This window comes from Phalangium opilio, unplaced genomic scaffold (genome assembly GCF_054372755.1).
Source record: "Phalangium opilio isolate 3A_F unplaced genomic scaffold, DU_Popi_V2 ptg000194l_1, whole genome shotgun sequence".
NCBI lineage: Eukaryota > Metazoa > Arthropoda > Arachnida > Opiliones > Phalangiidae > Phalangium > Phalangium opilio.
Window position 1 is genome coordinate 2,339,405 of NW_028324212.1, and position 21,821 is coordinate 2,361,225.

The 21,821-nt window shown below is 35.8% G+C and overlaps 1 long non-coding RNA gene across 2 annotated transcripts; it reads left to right on the forward strand.

Moving 5' to 3' along the window:
- The first annotated feature begins 15,162 nt into the window (after positions 1-15,162).
- On the forward strand, positions 15,163-16,575 carry LOC149622677 (uncharacterized). Of its 2 annotated transcripts, none has more exons than XR_016374976.1 (3): positions 15,163-15,932; positions 16,183-16,305; positions 16,469-16,575. It is a non-coding gene; the product is annotated as an uncharacterized LOC149622677 (long non-coding RNA). The 2 variants fall into 2 exon arrangements; XR_016374977.1 differs by having other exon boundaries at positions 16,493-16,575.
- Positions 16,576-21,821: the final 5,246 nt, after the last annotated feature.

Sequence of the window (21,821 nt, forward strand, 5' to 3'; positions counted from 1 at the left end):
AGATTTTGCGTAGACTATAGAAAGTTAAACGAGATAACAGTGACAAATGTTTACCCCTATCCTGATGTCAATGAAGTATTAGATTCTATTGGAACCCCTATGTATATTACTACGATTGATTTATTGTCAGGATTTTGGCAATTACCCATGGATTCTGAATCTATTAGCAAGACTGCGTTTATAACTCACTCTGGAAAATACGAATTTTTGGTCATGCCTTTTGGATTGGTCAATGCTCCGGCGAGCTTCGCTTATCTGATGAATGAAGTATTTCCCCCTAGCGTGAGAAGAGAACACAATACAAATGTGTATAGAGATGATATCATAGTTGCATCCCCTTCTTGGGAGAAACATTTAGAAGACCTGAATTATGTATTCACACGACTTAAAAATCATGGATTGACCATAAGAATTGATAAATGTACTTTTGCCAAATCGGAAGTCCCTATGTTAGGACACCGCGTTGGACAAAAAGGAATTCGTCCTGATCCTGATAAAACTGAAGCATTAATACAATACCCTCCCCCCACAAATACTGATGAATTGGCAAAATTCATGGGATTGGCGGGATGGTTTCGGCGCTTTATTCCTAACTTTGCCGACATAGCTGCACCCCTAAACAATCTAAGGAAAAAGAATGTCCCTTGGACTTGGAATGAACCGCAAGAACAGGCTTTCCAACAATTAAAGGAAAAACTTGTTTCAACCCCTATCTTGGTTGCACCCCTAAAGGATGGCGAGATGATAGTTCATACCGATGCAAGTGGAATAGGCTTGGGAGCTGTATTACTTCAAGTACAGAATGATTATCCCAGAGTTATTCACTATGCTAGTAAAACCCTGAATTCACATGAAAGAAACTATTCTACTACTGAGAAAGAATGTTACGCAGTCGTTTGGGCCATAAAGAAATTTAAATGTTACCTGGAGGGTGTCCATTTTAAAGTCATAACTGATCATGCCGCTTTACAATGGTTAATTTCATTGCACGACCCCCACGGAAGACTAGCAAGATGGGCTCTCTGTTTACAAAATTATAACTTCCAAATCATCTATAGACCTGGATCTAAAAACAAACTAGCCGACCCCCTTTCACGCGCTAGTATCGAAGAAGAGAGAATGCATGAAAATCCCCTCATGGAGGATGAAACGGAAGAAGATAAAGAATTGGAACATAACATCCCTACTTACCCCTACGACTGGTTTTTGGATAAAAACAAGTTGATGAAGTCTACTAGTACTCAAACCCCTACTACAGAATCACAATGCATCACCATGGGAAAAGAAGAGATAGGTGACGAAGAATTTGAAGATTTTCTTCTGGCTATTCAAATAGAACCCTTAGCTAAAGAGATACCCATTAAAATTTTAAGTCACGAAGAATGGATAGATAAACAAAAGAATGATCCTGAAATAAATGAATTTTATGAGGATCCCCAGTTGATATCTAATCATCCCAAATACGTGAAATTAAACGACCTTATTTAGCTGCAGCCTACGGAAGAGGACTTTTATCCAAGACTATTAACCCCTATAGACGCGAGAAAAATGTGTTAGAAACATACCATGATGCGCGATATGCAGGACACATGGGCATTGATAAGACTTACAAAAAGATAAAAGCTAAATACTTTTGGGAAGGTACGAAAAATGACATTAAACAATACGTACAATCATGTGTCGTATGTCAAAGAACAAAAACTGAAAGACAAAAGAAACCTGTACTTATGATGTCAACAATAATTGAAGGCCCCTGGAAATTAGTCGGTATAGATCTGATGGGTCCTTTTCCTAAATCCCCTAAAGAAAATACCATGTTACTAGTTATGGTTGATTATTTTACTAAAGCCATAGAGTTACAACCCCTGAAACGAGCCACGGCTATTGATATTGCAAATGCTTTAGTCGATCATGTGATTGCTCGATATGGAGTACCCCTTCGTTTAGTGTCGGATTCAGGACCTCAATTCATAGCTGATGTTTTTGGAGAGGTCATGGGTTTGCTCGGTATTAAACAAAGTTTTACTAGCATTTATCACCCTCAATCAAATTTAACTGAACGATATAACCAAGTGGTAGGCAGGCTATTAGCCACTTACATTGAAAATGATCATAGAAACTGGGATAAACATATTTCCTTGGTGAGGTTAGCTATGAATAGTACCCCTAATGATACAACTGGATATACCCCTAATTATTTGAACTATGGTCGAGAAATAAGATTACCAGGAGACCCCTTACCTGAAGGTTTTGATGAGCTTCCTCCTATCTCGACAAATTTTACAAAACAATTAAATGAAGCTTATGAAAATGTGAAAAGAAATGTTACTAAAGCTCAGGATAAAAATAAAAATATTATGATGCTCATCATAGAGACTATACCCTTACAATCGGACAATTAGTGTGGATTAAAACACACCCCCAATCGAGTGCGAGCGCACACTTTACACAAAAATTAGCACCCAAATATGAAGGACCTTTCGTGATCGTTGCTCGGGTCAACAACTTAGACTATAAATTAAAAGATCCAAATACGGGAGAAGAAATCGGTACTCATCACATATCCAACCTGAAAGTTTTTCACGATCGCGTCGGGCCGATAATCACTGAACAAGAAGATAATACGGCTACTACGATCCCTAAAGAAAATATCCCCTCGAAAAGAAGGTATTTTCATAGAAAAAGGAAAGAAACCCCTAGAAAGTCGAAAGAAGAAGAGAACTGTGCAGCCCCTAAGTGTACTATAAATGAGATTACCGATACTGTTATAGACTGGATTCAGTGTGACAACTATGAATCTTAAATTCACATTCATTGCATAAATATGACTAGAGAACAATCACAAACTCTTCCACATTACTATTGCCGAACATGCGAACCCATGATTACTTTTCACATGATTCAAACACCAGTTTTAGAACCATGTCCAGCTGATGTTCCCCTAGTATTCCATCTTTATCCGGATCTACCTATAATCTCAGTCCAAGGATATCATCAAATATCTTAGGAAACATCCCCACCACAAACCCCTATCAACGACCCCTATTTGGACTCCAGTCTGGAGGAAGATGATCTAACGTCAGGAGGAGCGAGAAGGAGAAACCGCCGCCGCCGACGTCAACAAAGATCAACAACCTCGTTCATGGATCCTCTGCCTACCAGACCTGTAATTCACCCCATAGCCAGCTGGGAAAGAGAACGCACTTTTAATCCACCAGTTCTTAATACCCCTACCCTCGAACAATCATTAAACTATTGGCATGAAAATATTAATTTAATTATGAACCCCCCTTCAAACCCCTATAACGATAATTTTGAAAACTGGGGTACAATCGAAATAACTGAATCTGAAAATCAAAACCCAAATTCTAATGCCTTAAACGAAGAAGTGTGGGATCTGGAACCCTTAACACAAAATTTAATTATTAATACCCCTGTTATAGAGCCTTCCATTGAAAATCTAAACGTCGACCCACAATTACTTGCAAACGGCTCGAACCCTCCCTCATCCTTAGATAATCAAACGCAAGTTGTTGCCAATATTAGACCTCCCCCAACCCCCAAAGACGTTCATATGAGACCAGAATCGACGATGATGGTACTCATTTCTTCTTGTTCAGACCCCCTACCGTCCAACGCAATAGATTAAATACCCCAAGAAAATCATTGTTGTTAAAAATTCTTCTACTGGCTACCCTAGAATCAATGACCCTTACCATAAAGACAGAAGTTCTGCTACCCCCCAAAAATATGAAGAAATGAGATTGAGAGTCGACGCTGGGATATTCCCTACCCCATCTATTAATTGTCTAATTTGTCATGCCAATGGTCATCAAGAAAATGAATGTATTAAAAATGTCCCCTTAACCCCTAATGAGAAATCGGAAGACACCCAGGACATTGAAATAACTAATAACATTACCAGCCCCCATTATCAAACCCCTCATAGACGCTGGCTGAAACCGGAATTCTATTCCCTAAAAGAAAATACCTCCTGCAGGTATAGAAGATAAATACTTTTTACTCGTTCACACCTATTTTATTATTAATCACTTAATCTAAAAAAAAAATTTATTTTTATTATGGTGATGGTAAGATGGATATGTTAAGTTCGGGGACGAACTTTTAAGAAGAGGTGTTGATATATAACCATTTTGACCCTAAAATCGAATTAAATTTATAAATAATCATTAATTAATAACGAAATACCTTAAATTAACACTATAAAGATAATATTAGCCCTTTAAACTTAAACCTATCCCTTTAAAACAAACTGAAAAGAAATTCTTTCGTACAATAGAAAAGGAACTAGCCCCTCAATGTTGACACAGAACTTTCTAGAACGATCCTATTCCCCTATATCCATAGTGCAAAATGAAATACCTAGCAACGAAAACTCTTTCCAAGAACCCAGAGAAATGTCACGCTGATTTAGACCCCAAGCAACAAGACCTTAAGTCACTACCCTGGTACCTGGCCAGGAGTATTATTTTATATTGAACTTTTTTATTCATTTGATACCTTTATTTTTCGTCAAATTGAATGTTTATTTTCGGAAGAGAAAACTCGGAGATATTTTTTTAAACCCCTAAAACCCCTAGAAGAAAAGAAGGATCGCGAGTGCGCGAATTGTTATTAAATCGCGAGAAAAGAAAAAAAGATCCTGAATTAAAACCCTTAAATCGCGTAAAAAAGAAGAAAAAAAGATCCTGAACCCCTAAGAAGAATATGGAAGAAAAACTTCTTGGCGTAAGAAATTAAAAACTTGATATTATTTTGATAAACTGGCTTGAAACTATGGTTAAAGAACTTAGATTATGGTTGACGGAATGATACAATTTTTAAATTTTAATTTTCTATTTTTGAACAATATAATTTTAGTGCATAACGATTAAATTTTACCCTAAATACCCTTAAATTTACATTTAAAACTTAAAGGCTGTAGGAGGTACTCCAATTGAGGAGACATTCAAAAGAGGTTATAAATTGCAAACCTCCCTTAGATGTAAGTTTAAAGTTTGCTTAAATTCTTATTTTGACCCTTAAAAGTTTGTGAAAAGTTGTGAACAAGATTGAATATTATGTTGAATATTAAAAATTGGATTAGAATCTATTTTGACTCTCAATTGACACATACCATCAAACGCGGTCACTTTTGATTCAGAAATTTTATAAGCCCCTCGTTCCCGTTAAAAGGCCTTAACTCTCCACAACTGACTGCATTCTAACATCTTGTCTAGCGTTAGCGAGGTTGAATCATAAGTGAAAAGAGGTAGGTGTTTGTCTTATACTTTAACCCCTCTAATAAGAATCAAACACTCCACCTTACCCCCATAAAATCTTAAAGAGCATAAAGAAAAGGCTTATAAATTTTAAATCTAGATTTCTAGTCACATCTTTTTCGTATAGGCTAGCAAAAGTTAAGTTTGCATTTCTTTCACATATTTGAAGTGCAATTGCGCGAGTAAGGCAGGAAAGCTAGCCTGGCATGTCGCTGTTGAGGCCCCATGCCCCTCCAAAATGTAACCCCGATATTATTATATTTTGAAAGATAATTTAAATACCATTATTATCTTTTACTGTATAAGCTTTGACGTATAATTATTGCATTAGGCTAGAACACTACCTAGACATAATAAAGCAAAGCTATGTCCAAAAAGAAAACCATCCTTATTCGTTAAAGTCGGTATGTGGTCTGTCCGCGAAAATAGTTTCTATTGCATTTCGTTGTATAAATTTTACGAATCTTGGGCCACAGATCGAACTTTTTGAAATAACGCTTCGACTGAACTAGAAACTTTACCATGTGTTTCGTATGAAATACTAACCGTAATCGGTCAAGTTGTCACTGAGAAACAGAACTAGCTCGGCTTCGAATCATTTGTAAATTAAATTACCAAAAATCCGATAAACTAAAGGGGAGTTTTATAATTTGGTATCCGTCCTTTCAAATTTGAAAAAACAAATTGGGAAACCAAAATAAACCTCTCCGAGCCGAGACGAATTTACTTTCCAAACACAGGTCCGCAAGCCAATGAGGCAAACCGGAAATACATAGTTCTAATCGGCGAGATATTGCCATGATCATTTGGTTTAAAGAGTTTTAATAATTTCCTGCGTATCCACAATAATTCTAATGAGGACCTAATATCTATCACTTAAATGTGTATTTAACCTTCGGCTCACTCTGAACCGTTAAAACCTCCTATAAGAGGACATGAAACAAGGTCAATTATGGTTAAGATATAGGTTATCTTATCTCATAGACCCAGTCGTTTCAACACGTATGGAGAGATGAAGTATTGACATCCTTATTATTTAATGAAGCTAAAAGTTACGTTTACACTATATATAAATGTAGTAAAGATTTATTAAAAAGTAAACACTAAATTTTAAATGTTAATATCAAACGATGTTCTTGGAATATTGAGATGAAACAGAGCTTTATAGCTACACAACTACTAAAAGAATCGTAATGCCGAAAAATATTTAAGTATTTCCATTTAATATTCTGCAAAAAGAAAATGTAATCGTTTTGTAAGAGATCTTTTCACCCTACTCGCTTTATATTAACTTTGATATGCGTGTACTGTTTCGATTCAGATGCAATCTTCATTACTCGTTCTATATTAACTCTCACTTGTGTCAGTACATAGAAATAAGTTTATCTTAAATGATTAATTAAATATAAATGATATTAATTATTTTAATCGCCAGTAAATAATTTTAAAAATAGTTAAATCGTTTAAAATAAAGTTGTTCCTATTTTCTTTCGAAACTTTGCTAATATTGACGTTTAAAGTGAAGGGTACCACTCTTGCCCGCTTTCTTCAAATTTTGGGGTATATATACGATTCGTTTCCATTATAATACTAGATAAAAACGCATTCGCGTGAACCGATGGTGGAAGCCCTGCCATTGGGAGGCTAGACGTTTCTCGTAACCCTAGCCGCTCTCCGCGTCATCTTAAGCCTAACGACGATGATGGAGTAGAAGCCAATGTTACAGATTGGTGTCTATGTGGTATAGACGAAAGACGAAGAACAGAAGATTGTGGTGCTTGGAAGCCAGCAAGTACAAACTAGTGTCCATGTGGAGTGGACGAAAACCAAAACTGGTGGTGTGGGAACTCAAGTAGAATAGCCAGCGGAGACAAACACAATTTTCCCAATTTCCGTGAACTGTCAATGCAGTCCGGAAATCTGGAACACGTTTGCTCCGATACGCAAACTGCGAACGCGGTCACGTGGGGTGTGACAGACAGACACACACACAGAGACAGACACAATATCCTGGACAGCAAACGTACCTTTTCCAGACCGTTGATAACGAATACGGAGGTCTGCTCCCGAATAAAATCAGTAATTTTATATAGTCCCCCTTCCTCGAAACTCAGATCATATATATTTCCTGTAAGTCGCCTGCATCTTTGTTGATCTTGTTGGTGGAAAGAGGTAAATGAGCGTAGTGACTGAAAAATCCATACTTCGTGTTCACGCGTTGATTTCATATACATCGTTAACTTCTTAACAACCAATGAACCACGAACTTTAAAACAATTGACGATTATTTCTAGATTTGTCGGTCTTTCCTTTTTAGATTAAATGGTGAAGAAGGTCTGATGTAAAGAGTCTTTTATAGTAAAATGTCTAGCACATAAAAGCTTCTACAAATTCAAAAATGATCAGTACCAAATACTTTCTAACCGGGGAAACCAACTTTTCAATTTCCTAGAGAGATGGTGAGACAATACTTGAAATTATTTCTATAATTAATTGACAAACAACAAGATGGGTAAGATATGTAGGAAATTAAATTGACACCATGATGATCAGGGTAAATATGAAAATAAAATAATAACAGGATGGTCATCCTGGTGACGGTAAGCGATAAGTGTATTAAAATTTTCCATAACATAATAAAATCATAAATAAAATAATTCTGAACTTATGAACGATATTTTAAGAGCCTTTACCTCGGGGGTCAGTACCGCGCAACCTCTCTCTGATGCTATTAAAATCAGTCTAACTCTATGTTAAATAATAGCATCAGTCTATCCTCTGTTAAATAAATTCAGTAATGATGCAATACACCGTTCCATAAATGGGGGTAGGAAAACTGTAACAGTCGACAAAGACCAAATAAAAATATCTAAATGGACTAGTGAAGCTTTCACTATTTTGTGGATTTTACATTTTGTTAGTCCGGCAGCCCTGTAACGTGCACCGCGTTTCGGCTATCGGCTATGCGTTGGCTTCCTCTTCTATCACTCGTAGTAGTAGCAGACGGTTTTATTTGGAAAAATTTTGCTCAAGTGAAGTGTCAGCTTGCCGTTGGTAACTCAAGGATAGTAAAGAAAATGCCTAAGTGTGTATCATTTTGGAAAGGAGGAAATACTTGTTGCATCCCTGAATGCAAAAACAACACCAGAAACCACAAGGGTATTTCTTTTCATAAGTTCCCCAGGGATGAATGTGTCCGCGAAGAATGGGTACGAAGAATACGCTTCGTTTTGTGCCAGGGTTCTAAGACTCGACCGCACGTTTCGTGGACTCCTTGTGAGAACAGTGTTGTTTGTGGCGCACATTTTCGAAAAAGTGGTATAAAAAGAAAGGAAGATGTTTACCCTATGTACATGGGGAAATTTGTATTCCCAAATTCAATTACCAAATCAATTGATCTTCTTGAGGAGGGTCAACTACCGGAAGCTGTAGCCTTTGAAACTGTGCCAAATACAAATATTGGATGTTCTAATGTTTCAGACAAACGGATGACAATAGCATTTAAGCTAGATTCCCACTCGACCGAAAACACGACGGAAACCCGGCAGAAAGGGGTTCGACAGAAAAATCTTTACGCCGAGCCCGACGGAATTGCCGTTCGGCCGGGCGTAAGTTGTGTTCTATTTTTTCGGTCGTGCTCGGCGTTACGCCGGTGTCTCAGCCAATGAAATTATCCCACTGACTACGTCATAAATTTCAAGTGCGCACGCATACGCGAGATAGATTTTATAGCCGCCATTTTTTTGTGGTTGACCAAGGCTTAGCTTAAACATGCCACCAAGAAAGAAAAACGAAACTAATGAAAGTAAAAAGAGATTAGATGTTAATAGGAAATAATTTAGTGAGGAGGCTAGAAAATAGCCCTTCTTGTACGATCGAAGCGACAAGGGGACAAAGATACCAATTCAGAGTGCGAAAGAGATGTTGTGGAAACCACTCAAATCTGTCACGTGACCCAAAATTATCTACCGCCGAACTCAAAATTCAGTCGTAGTGTGAACGGTCTACCGCCGGACGCCGGCGTAAGTTAAAATTTCTACCGTCGACTGCGTGATTTCCGTCGTGTTTTTTCGGTCAAGTGGGAATCTAGCTTTACAGGTATCGTAGTCTTAGCTAAAGTTGTAATGAAGTTTCATTATCGCGCGATTTTCATTTTGTAAAACAAATGTGTTTTTAGACCACAATTATTGTCAAACGCAAGGCGATGACATATCTTCAGGGACCAATGAAGCCGGACTTAAATTGGAAATGTCAATTCTTAAGTCAAAAATGGCTTGTCTCATTGAAGAAAATGTCAAATTGAAGGAGAGGCTATGTGCTTATATTAGAAGAAAACTCTGCAAAATCGTTTAACTTTGAAAACATCAGTGCAAATGATAAACAACTAGAATTTTACACAGGATTTAGATCTAAAGAGGACTTTTTAGACCTTTACGGTTACATAGAAAACGATCTACCTAGTTTAAATTTTCACAATAGTAATAACCAATTTAACCAAAAAGAAAAAAGAAAGAAGTCTTCAGCTGGTAGACCTAAGGCCCTAGATTTTAAAAATCAACTATTCCTCGTTATGTGCCGTATAAAGGTTGGAATGCTAGAAGAAGATTTAGCCTATCGATTTCAGATTAGCGTTTCAACTTTTAGTAATATATGGATTACATGGATTGACCTTTTTTACCGTAGGCTTCCAAGGATGACAATATGGCCATCAAGGAGGATTGTTGATAAATACATGCCAGAACCATTTCGTGCCCTTTATCCTTGCACTCGAATTATCATTGATTGTACCGAACTCTTTATAGAAACTCCCCATGATTATAACACTCAAAGTGACACTTATTCGAGCTATAAAAGCCATAATACCGTAAAAGGCTTGATAGGAATAACCCCAAATGGTTTTGTCAGTTTCATATCTGACCTTTCTCCTGGCCGCATATCTGATAAAGAGATCACAAATAGTAGCGGTCTTTATGAAAAATTAGAGCCCGGTGACTCAGTTATGGCTGACCGAGGATTTTTAATGGCAGAGGAGTTGCAGAAAGTTGGTGCTACCTTAAACATACCACCGTTTTTAAAGGATAGAACACAGCTCACTGAAGCGGAAGTGAAACAAACCAGAGACATAGCAAACTTAAGAATCCATGTTGAAAGAAGGGAGGTAAAAATTAACCGAATATTAAAATATGTATTTCCAAATTGCATGCATGAAGAACTAAACAAAGTATGGAAAATATTTGCCTATTTACTTAATTTTAGAAGAGCGCCATTATTAAATAGAGAAACAGTAAATGAATAACTACAAAACTCTGGCGCTGTATACAATTTTATTTTCAAACATTTGTGAAAATATAAAAATATTAATCAAAAATAACTAATGTGAAAATATAAAAATATTTGTCAAAAATGACAAAAATAAAATTCACTCAATTTTGGAACCATTAAATCATTAAATATATCACAGTTGAAATTAATCCTTTGGCAAAAATAATCATTTCCGGTAACCAAAAAGAAATCACACCATTTGTAGCCGGTCACACCCAGTTGACCTTGAACTTGGAAATAATAATTGTGGTTATCCTTTAAACTTATCTCTCCATTGTTGTCCTTCTTCAAGCAAGGGGCTAGTTTTTTGTCAATGGCTTGAGATACAGTATACCCTTCCTATTTTGCTTTGGCCGGTGTTTTAATTTCAAGTAAACCAAATTCTTCTTTACTTTTGTCGTAACAAATTTGATCGGGACTAGCTCCAATTATTGGTAAAGAAGGATTTACACAAAATCCAACGTTGAAGCATATCACAGTTCCAGCTTTATAAACTTTGTACATATTTATTGCATTTCCTTCGTTGGTAATGCCTTCCTGGACAAAGACATTTCCACTGAGATCAGACCCCTTTCTAATAGTTTCAACATATTTTGGAGTGATTTCTTTTTTTCTTTTAATAACATCTCCAAATTTGGAAGCTGTGATTCGATTTACTCTCTCACTTTTCCATAGCTGAGAGTTGGATTGACCTCTAGTTAAGGACTCAAGATTTTTAGCTTGGATAAGCGTAAGAACACACTCGGAAATAAATATTTTATCTTTTTGGCACTTAGGTATCTCTGGAAAAGGTACTTCAGGCGTAATGGTAGGAACTTGCTGTTTCTGTAAACTCTCGTTTGATTCTATTTCATTATGTGTTTCTTCAGGTACGGGAAGGTAGTTATTTTCCGCTAAGATTTCTTGCCACATAACCTTAGCTCCTTTCCCAAAGCTATTGGACACACGTTCTATCCGTGCCTCTTAATCCATTTCATCCGCTTTACGTTTCTCTTCAGTGTCCAAAACTGGAAGTGAGGAGTACTTGGGTTTTGGAAGCACTGGGGCAGGGTTTTCGTTAGAATAATTTGGCTTGTGTTTTTTAAATTGTAAATTAGAAAAGCTTTTAGTTTGAATATTTACATTTCCTTTCTTCAGTCCCCATTTCTTAGGTACCTCAGTGCATGACTTATCATGTGGAATATAAAAGAGTTTTTCTAGTTTGCACTCCCACAGGAACCATAAAACTGCACAAGTGTGTTTACAAACACCACCGTTACCACATGGGCACTCACAATAACCATCTAATATGTCCCCGCTTATTTTTTCGAGTTTTAATTGCACTGCGTACTATATATAAAGCTTATAAGATGGAACAATTATACTTTTGACAAAAATGAAGGCCTTATCACTCCCTGGATCACAAATGAACACACTTGCAACCTTTTTGGCTTTTTGCATTCGGTTTCCATCTTCAAGGTGCTTATTTGCCTTGTTTTTCGTAAAAAAAGTGACAACTTGGCTAATGTTAAATTGTATTGGAAGTGATTTTAACTGTTTGGTCCAAGATCCATTAGGGAAATCATGGATAGGTACACCTGTAACTCTTCGTTTCTTGTCATTCGTTTCATCCCCATTTTTCGCACTGGTTTCTGGTCGCGGTACAAAACTTTCACAAAACGCTTTCCTAATACAAGCATCAACATATTAATCGTGAGCTAATTACCCATATACTTAAATTAAAACGTGAAAGAAGCAACTGTTTACCTTTTAATATTATTTTCCTTGGGACTGTTCCTACTTGGTTTTGACGTCAAACACTGTCGCTTTAGACTCTCAGGAGTGTTATGGCACGGTTTTAGAACTTCAATTTCCGCATTATTCATACCTAAGCCTTGTACGGTGCCTAACTTCAAACGTATTTGGCTTATGGCTTCTCAGCTGTTGACTTATGGCTTCTCAGCTGTTGGCTTTGGCTAGATAAACGTCTTTGCAACTTTAAAACCCAAGTCTGAATGCGTTCAGTGCTTATAATCATGGAGATCGGTTTCCTATCAGAAACCGCACTACAGGCCTGGCAGCCCGGTTGTATGAAAGCCCTACTTTCCCGAATAGAGTGGGGGAAAGCAATTTATTGAATAAATGGAACGGAGTATTGACTGGCCAAATAGCGCGGTCAGAAAGTTTTTGAAATTCGCTGTCATCCTCACAGGCAAGATAGAATGAGGAATGATCAGAGTCAGGATTTTTAGTTTTGAGTCTGATGAAAATTTGTTTAGTGCTTTCAGCCTTTTCCTTAAGCACAACTATGTCTGAAGAAAGTACATCCTTTTCCAGGAAACTGACAAATAGAGCCCGTCGAGTGTATCTAGTTTTCCCAGCACCTCTAATCATTGCCTTTTATTTAGAATTAACAGCTGAGCAATTCTAAACTGATTTAGTTGGCATAGGTAGGTGTTGAGAGTTGGCCATTAGAGAATGTGAAGTGGGCCAACCAGGGATGCCTTGTATGTTACGAACAATCGAAGGCAAGTTGCTCACCAACATATTAGAGTAGAGCAGTGGCCTCAGGGTAGGAGGACGAACAGAAATGAGAATGATAGGATTGGAACAAAACCTATAATCATTACAAGTTGGAAAAACCAAAATATTACCTCTCCGAGTCAAGAGGAGGACTACTACTACAAACTTATTCACCTAGATATAGATTTATTTCTCGTTTTTTGAAGTAAAAATTTACGAATTTTTAAAGCAGTATTCCAAGCATAGCGAATATACAGTAAAGCGGAACACATTTTACACCCAATGAAGATATGTCTTGGACACATGGAAAATTGTCAATAGGAAAAAACAGGAAATGAAGTGATAACTTTAGGAGAGTTATAACCTTTATGTGTTTGAAAAGGTCCGATCGTCTACGCCTCAACTGTTAACCCTATATTCTCATAGCTACATTCACAACTGGTTTGCAGTATAAACACTACTGTCTCGTTTCACCTCAACTATATTCTTAGTTTGCCAACCCGAGTGTTAACGTTAATTATCACCATAGCTGATTTGTGGTTAGACGCAATGAAAGTCAATGCGCACCATAACAAGAATGAAAACTCCGAAGCTACAACCCGATTACGATTAGCCCTTTCACTGATCGAATTGTCACCATGGTGCTACCTTCTATAATAAAATTTAGACCTTTTTATTTAAACGTGTACTTAACCTTCGGCTCACTCTGACCCTTTAATGTCTCCTCATTACGGACAAGAAAATCAAAACCCATAGTTTACCTCATCTCAGGTCTCAATTATTTCCTCTTTGGTTCACTAAGCCTATTACGGATAACACTTGATTTACCTGACGGAGTCTAGGCCTTAGCTTTGTCCTTGTAATCACTATAGCGAGGATTATTCTATATACATATGTAGTATAGCTGAAGAAATTCTAGGAGAGCGATAGCTCTCTTAGATACGACTTCATACTGCTCTTAATGTATAAGGAGGGTTATTTGCTTTGGTGTAACTTTTTTCGTATTCTATTAAGTGTTTTGAAAATATTCCACGGATCTACAATTCGGGCGCTTAATATGTGGTTAAAATTTCAAAAAGATCCATCCATTAGTTTATTTTATAAAAAATAAAGTTGCTAAGCGTGGTTTTCATTTGCATTAAATTAATCAGCCCTTTTGACGAAAAAATTGAAATTTCCCATAGAAATAACATGGGATTTTTTTGGATAACAACCATTTTGTCCAGGCACTTTTAGAATTAAATATACGGTTGTTAGACTTAAAACCGGTTTTAAATGAAAGGTAAAACATTTAACTAGGCGCTTAGCGATTTTCTTGGATAAAAATTAAGTCTAAGTATTCATTTTGACAATATTTACGACATATCTTGATTTGCGATATTATACTAGGCATACACCGATTTACTGAAAAATGTCATCGCGATCAAAACTAGCTTTTTTAGGGTTTAGTTGCCTTATAATAACTCCAGCGTTTCTTGCTAAAGCCATATGGATGAAATGGTCCATTGAAGGTTAATCAAGCTTGAAAAGTTGAATAAATCCACGCGCTGTCGAGTGTCGATAAGACGGTTAAAACCTCATTTATTTACTTTTGGTAGAGACAGGTGGAATATAAGGTTTGATTTCACTTTCTTTCGTTTCAAAAACTTAATAATAGTTAAATATAATACACTTTATATAAATGATTTATCAGGTAATTTGTAAATCAGTTTATTTCGGTAAGCCTTGGTCAAAAAAAAAACTTGGGACCAAAGTTTAAAAATCGAGTTTGCTGGTAACTAAGGTAACAGTACCGCTAAATAATTTAAGATACTGTTATCTAATATAGTCAAATCAAGGGAGAATAGTAATAGAGAATAACACAGTCACTTAAATATATACAGTGTTAACCATGTAGTTGTGTTCTTTAGTTCACATGTGCTTTATCTCTTACTTTTATTTTGATATTCTGAGAGAGCGGTCGCTCTCTTAGATAAGACTTCATACTGCTCTTAATGTATAAGGAGGGTTTTTTGTTTGGATGTAGTTTTTTTGTATTGTATTAATTGTTTTGAAAAAATTCCACTGAACTAAAATTCGGACCCTTAATATGTGGTTAAAATTTCAAAGAGATCCCTCTATTAGTTTTCTTCATAGAAAATAAAGTTGCTAAGGGTGGTTTTCATTTCCATAAAAAAATTAAGACATTTTGGCAAAAAAAGGGAAATTTTCCCATAGGAATAACATAGGAAATGTTTGCTGTGATAGCCAAATGGTCTCGACCATTTTTTGAAGACTATTTATTCGATAGGTCTGAAAATGGTTTTAAATGAAAGGTTGAACATTTTTCTGGTGCCTTTCGAAGTTTTATTGAAAACAATTAATATTAAGTATTACTTTTTGTACTTTTAAGCACATACTTAAACTTACGACCTTTTATTCTGTTGGACTTACGTGGTTTAATCCTAGCTAAAATCATAGAGAAACGTACTGTTGGACTTACGCTGTTTTACCGCTAATAGAGCGACTGAGCGAAGATTTTTGTTTAGACAACGCGTGTGGCTATGTCGAGCTTAAGGCGAATTTTTTAACTTTTCACATAAAAGAAGGGGTTAATTCGTCCTCATTTTATTTTAATTTCGTAAGTTAAACCTTATTATAATTTAATACAAAAGAATTTAAATTTAGGATTTAGCCGATAATTTTTAAATTGACTGATTTCACTAAGCCTCGGTCAAAATTTAAATACAGCTGATTGTATGTAGAGACTAGAGACCAATTGGCCGTGTAGCGTACGTTTTAAGGTGTTTCACCTGGTGCCATCGGCCCACGATAGCCGCTAATTAGGTTATTTGTTTAAATTAAATCAATTTTTGTTGTTAAAAGTAGATTAATGCAAAAGACGCACAAGGGTTCGTTCCCTGTTTTTTGACTGTTGCCAACAGTTACCGCTACGAAGATACGTTTTTTACTGGTAAAATAAATGATAGATTCAATCACACTATCACTAAACCCTGTCACCAAATCATACAATATTTTTAAATGACGCTTTTCCAATAATTCTTATAGGTTAACAATTTAAATTTTAATTATTTAGTGCTTATTCTAACATAACCTCAAAACAGTAAACAATGGCCATTTTTCCAACGATAACTGTGCAGATTATATTTGGTGCCACCGATAACCACTATGTAGATCATTTTATTGGTTTAAATTAATGGTAATATAATTGAATAATTAAATCACACGATCACTAAACCCTGTCAACAAACCAACCAATGTTTTCTATCCCGGCTCTAGCAATCATTTTTATTAGGTAACAGTTGCGTTTTTAATTACTATTTATAACCGCTATTTAGAATAAACCTTTTTGTTTAAATTAGATACATTTTTGATGTTTAAAGTAGATTAATTCAAACTACGTAGAAGGGTTCATTCCCTGGTTTCTAGACTGGTGCCAGCAGCCAACGGTTACCGCTACGAAGATACGTTTTTTACTGGTAAAATAAATGATAGATTCAATTCAATCACACTATCACTAATCCCTGTCTCCAAATCAATATTTTTAATTCAGCCTCTTCCAAGCGCGAAATTACAAATTAAGGCGATGTACAGTGTGTTAATTAATTAATATAAATTTTGGATAAATATGTAACACACTATCATTATTAAATTTCTGAAGAGATGAAAAAAAGGTTGAAATTTATTTTTTTAAATTTAAAAAGCAAATTTGGCTCAGAAAAAAACCCAGCGCCAGAAGCCTGTCTTATAAAATGTTCACAAGATGATTCGTTCAAGAATGTCTAGAGTTAAGTCGCATAGAAGTAATGAATATTTCACCTAAGTCAGCTGACTTGGCCAGGCAGGGCATAGCCCACTCAATCCATGCTCACGGACGCTGCTCTGCCCTCTGCATCTTGCGTCGTGTTACGCGTGATCGAGTGGGCTATGGGCAGGGTAAACAAATACGGGGCTGCCAGGCTGTCTCTTACACAACAATGATGGCCATTATCCTTTATGAGAAATGCTTCCTTGTCCAGTGGGGGAAATAAGGCGGTGGCACAGGGCAAATGACCAGTTTAAAAATTAAACCACGGGACCACTAAGAAAATGCAAGGGTAACCAGAGTCCAGACATTAACTCAAAAAGTATAATTGTCCAATCCCTAAGTTTAGCAGATGACGAGACCTGGTCAATTATTATTAAATAGAGAGCTTTCAGATGGGATTGTTGTACGTCACACCCTCCCAAGTCTTACCGCTGTTCTGGTAGCCATATTGGGTGGTATCAGCTTCATTCCTGCTTTAAACCCACCAATATGGCAGCGTAAATGATGTCACGAGGCTCATCTCCTTCTCCAACTGAAAGCTCTCTAAGCGCGAGCAGCTTGCGTCCATGAGCGCGGATCGAGTGGGCTATGCTGTCAGGCAGAAACTTTGTCTCAGTTAAACTGCTACAACGAAAACCGAAAACCAGTAACATAAGTCCAAGCCATCATCTGAAAGACTCAAAACGATGACTCTGATTCTTCTGAATTTGGAATATCAGTAGATATGATTCTAGATAATTCTCAGAGTTATTTTAAGTATTTTAATACTCAAAGCCAGGGGATAAAGAAAGGCCAAAATAATTTTAGTATGAAAATTTGATGTTTTCAGTGATAAATTAATCTCATTGGTGATAACTGATTAACTGGTACCTGAAAGCATTAGTCACTAAATACCAATATTAGGTCTCTTATGCTTAAGCTCCCCTATATTTATGTTTGTGCTTAGTGCAGATTTTAAAAATGCAACAGTTTCTTAACAATCTTAATTAAAATGAAGACTGAAGGAACAGATATTAATCAAAAATGTCTTCGTGGACAAAGACTAGAAAAAGTAAATGATAAGAGAACAAAATGGAATGACCGAAGTAACAGATATTAAATTTTTTCAGTTTAAAGACATGATTATAAAACATCAATTATTTAAAAAAAAATACTTATCTTCGTTTTTTTCACCAAAATTACATTTGCCCAAAAATTTTGAATCATGAATTTTCCATTCTTTTCAAAATGGTTCGTGTCAAATCTTTACTATATAACAGATACATGCGACATCGTTTATATTTAAAGCTAGATTTCCAGTGTAGGCCATGATAGAAACAGTTCCTCGTTAGTGATATTTAAATGGATGCAGCTACGTACGTTACAATACGTTTTAAGACTGGAAACTAAGCCCAATAGTGAAATAAAAACACAGCCCACCATTTGTCGGTGTCCATTTACGTGTTTCGTGTTATACATTTGCTCATAAATAGCAAGTCGAAGTCATACCAAACTAATTCAATTTCAATCACAACTTTTAAAACAGTTCTCACGCACTCAATAATATACCAAACGTTTTTTGTTAATAATATCTTTTATCCAAATTTTAATGATTCATTTATAAAACATTTTAAATCGTCGACCCAAAAAATGGGACCCAATCGAATCGTGGTCGTATAAAAACAGGCGCAAAACCAACCCTAAAGTGACGTTTAAAATGCCAATCATGATGAAAGATAAAATTTCTAACTTCGGTAGCATTTAGTCGTTTTAAACAACGTTTTCTCTTAAGTTCGAAAAGAGGAACCTTTAAAAATAAACCATATCCATACTCGGATATTTATTCTAATCCTTATCATTCGAAAACTGTTAATACCAAAAATGATATATAGAATGAATAACCTGTCTTTCGTAAACAATGCAAATGTAATTTTGGTGAAAAAAACGAAGATAAGTATTTTTTTTTAAATAATTGATGTTTTATAATCATGTCTTTAAACTGAAAAAATTTAATATCTGTTACTTCGGTCATTCCATTTTGTTCTCTTATCATTTACTTTTTCTAGTCTTTGTCCACGAAGACATTTTTGATTAATCTTTATTGTATTAATTAGAAATTGGCATTTCTATCCAATTGAATAAAATCTTAAATCAGGTAATGCTTTAAGAAAGACCACGTTTACTACAGCAGATATCCACATTCCTCCCCAACGCAACATTTCTGTGTAAATTGATAGCTATTAAACGCAAGAATTAACACTGTAGTCAACGGTGATTTGCCAAGTATTAACAGTAGGCCTATACTTTTTTTTTAAATTAATAGTTCGCAATTATTTTAATTTAATTCAAAGGGCTACAATTGATGACCCACTTTCAACATGTTTTATAAATGATGGTTATTGATAGATGAAGCTGCAGTCAGTACAATTTTTAGTTGCAGTACCAACGTTACCCACAAAAGTAATGTATATTCGTCAGCCTTTTTCAGCAGTACCAGCAGAGAGAATTAAGTAGGTAGCGGAAGGCTGGTTGAAAAATGTAGCTCTAAAAACCACGTGACTTAAATTGTAGTACAAACCGTTTTCCGGTTTGACGTAGACAGGCACCTCCTTTATGGGCGGGTTTAATAAGACCGTTGGGCTGGGGATTGCGGGGGAAATCATTTCAAATTTCAAGCGCGCTGCTGCCACGCGCTAGCGCTAGCCCGCTGGAGCCATGGCTTCCCTAAAGGGTATTCAGTTGAAAGGTAATTATTCTTTTTTTGTTACTTTAATTATAGGTCCTATAAATATTCATAATTATTACAATACTTAGGTGTTGTAAACCATTGTTTTCAATTAACTTTAAAGAAGATCAGGACCCAGATGTTCGTATTTCGCTTTGAAAAAGAAGCTGTGAGAGTGTTTTTTTCTCATCTGGACAGCGCTGGCATTAGAGAGCAGTTTATACCATACCTTGTGACAAAGGTTCAATGCGTACAATTTAAATCTACTAGGGAAGAATTTTTACAACAAACGCATGATTTAATGAAAATAGAAACGAAGGAACAAGAAAAGGGGCATCTTTTATGTACAATTTGCCCTATGTTTAACGATCTCCCACAACCAATGAAAAGGAATGTTGTAAGTCGCATTCTCCAATACTTCTTTCTCGAAATTATGGTCAAGATGGAAGTTGGGGTTGACAATGCAGTTAGCAAGGAAAATGCTAAAGTGGAACGGGAAAGGAAAAAGGTGGAGCTGCTTGGATCGCAACATCGGAAACGAAACCCCTTTGCCAACATCACTAACAGTAAAGTAATTACTGAAAATACTCCTGTGACAAGATATGTTGCAGGGTACTGTGCCTTTCAGTTGGTTAAGAACAAAAAATGTCCACCAAACCTAGTCAAAATGATAGTCAAGGACAAAATCCCGTCTTCTCTCGATGTTACAGAATCAGACAAAACAGAGGCTTGGATTGTTAAATTATCTAGGGGGGGGGATTAATATCAGTTACAGATGAAATGTTTAACCTAATCCAATTAATTAAAAAGATATCGGACTTAATCTATGTGACTGATGTGTCAAAAATTAGGAACCAAAATTTAAAAACCCGAACTATCCAACACATTTTTCAAAATTCAGAAATCAATGAACTCTGGAATTCAATGTACAGTGAAAATGACAGTAGAAAATGGCTTTTAAAACTTGTGGATTGTTTTTTAAACACGAGGGGTAAAGTGTTAGTTCGTGACTTATTGGAGCAATACCAATACGAAACGAAAGAAACACTCAAAGCTAAGAAAGCTTTAAGAAAATCTTTGCTCGAAAAAAGTCAGGAGTCTAAAATTCAACCCAGAAGTACAATGAAACCAAATATCAAAAAGTCAAGATTATCTGTACCAGTAAAAGTTCTAGAAAGGCAAATCCCGACAATTCAAATTCCTAATACTGAAATGTCATCAGAGAGATTAGTTAAATTCAATGAACATTCTGAATACAAATTTTTAAATGGTGATCCTGATCTAGATCTATTCCTACAATTCATACCACCAGAAGATCCAATCCAAACTATTCAGATTACCGATCCAATCCCAACTATTCGTATTACCGATACTGACACATCAACACAGACATTAGTTAACATAAATGAACATTCAGAGTATTCATTTCTGAATAATGATCCTGACCTTGATCTATTTGTGCAATTTTTACCTCAATAAGCAAGCCAATGTGATATTCACTTCAATTCATTCGTGACCAAATGTTCCTAAAACATGCAACCCTTTAACTCACACACCTTGTTATTATTTAGAATAATTAGCATAAATTTGAAACAAATGTACATAATTTATATATCTAGGAAAACAAATGTGATACGGTTCATGAAATTGTTTTTTAATTTGCCTCAAAGAGTAAGTGATATAACACTACGTTAGTTTTCAAAATTGAAGGTAATCACAGCAATAATTGGCTGATTTCATTGTAGTAAACCAACAGTATTATAATTGTGTTCCTATTCCATGATTGTATCAGTGCATTTTATTGTATTTGTGCATTAATATGGTCAAAAATTGGTGATTAAATCAAGATACATGTTCTTAAACTTTAAAATCTGGTTACAAACAAGTTTAATAATATTTATTATCTAATAAACGTGTAAAGAACCGTCTTTTCAGAAATAGTTGTATTTCCATGAATTGCTTCTACAACCAAACCCTTTAAGGCTTTCAGCTTATCCATGTTCGCTTCAAATAGTGAAACTGATGGATTGCAGTTTCGACCTCCTGAGCATCTCTGCCTTCCATGTTCCAGGGGGTCTTGGTTCAAATGTTGGGTTAAAACATATTTCGCACCTTTCTTCAGAAGAAATCGTACTATTTGGACTGTTGAAAGGGCTGTAATAGAAAAGGTTAACAATATTTAAATGTGGCTTATATTACATTC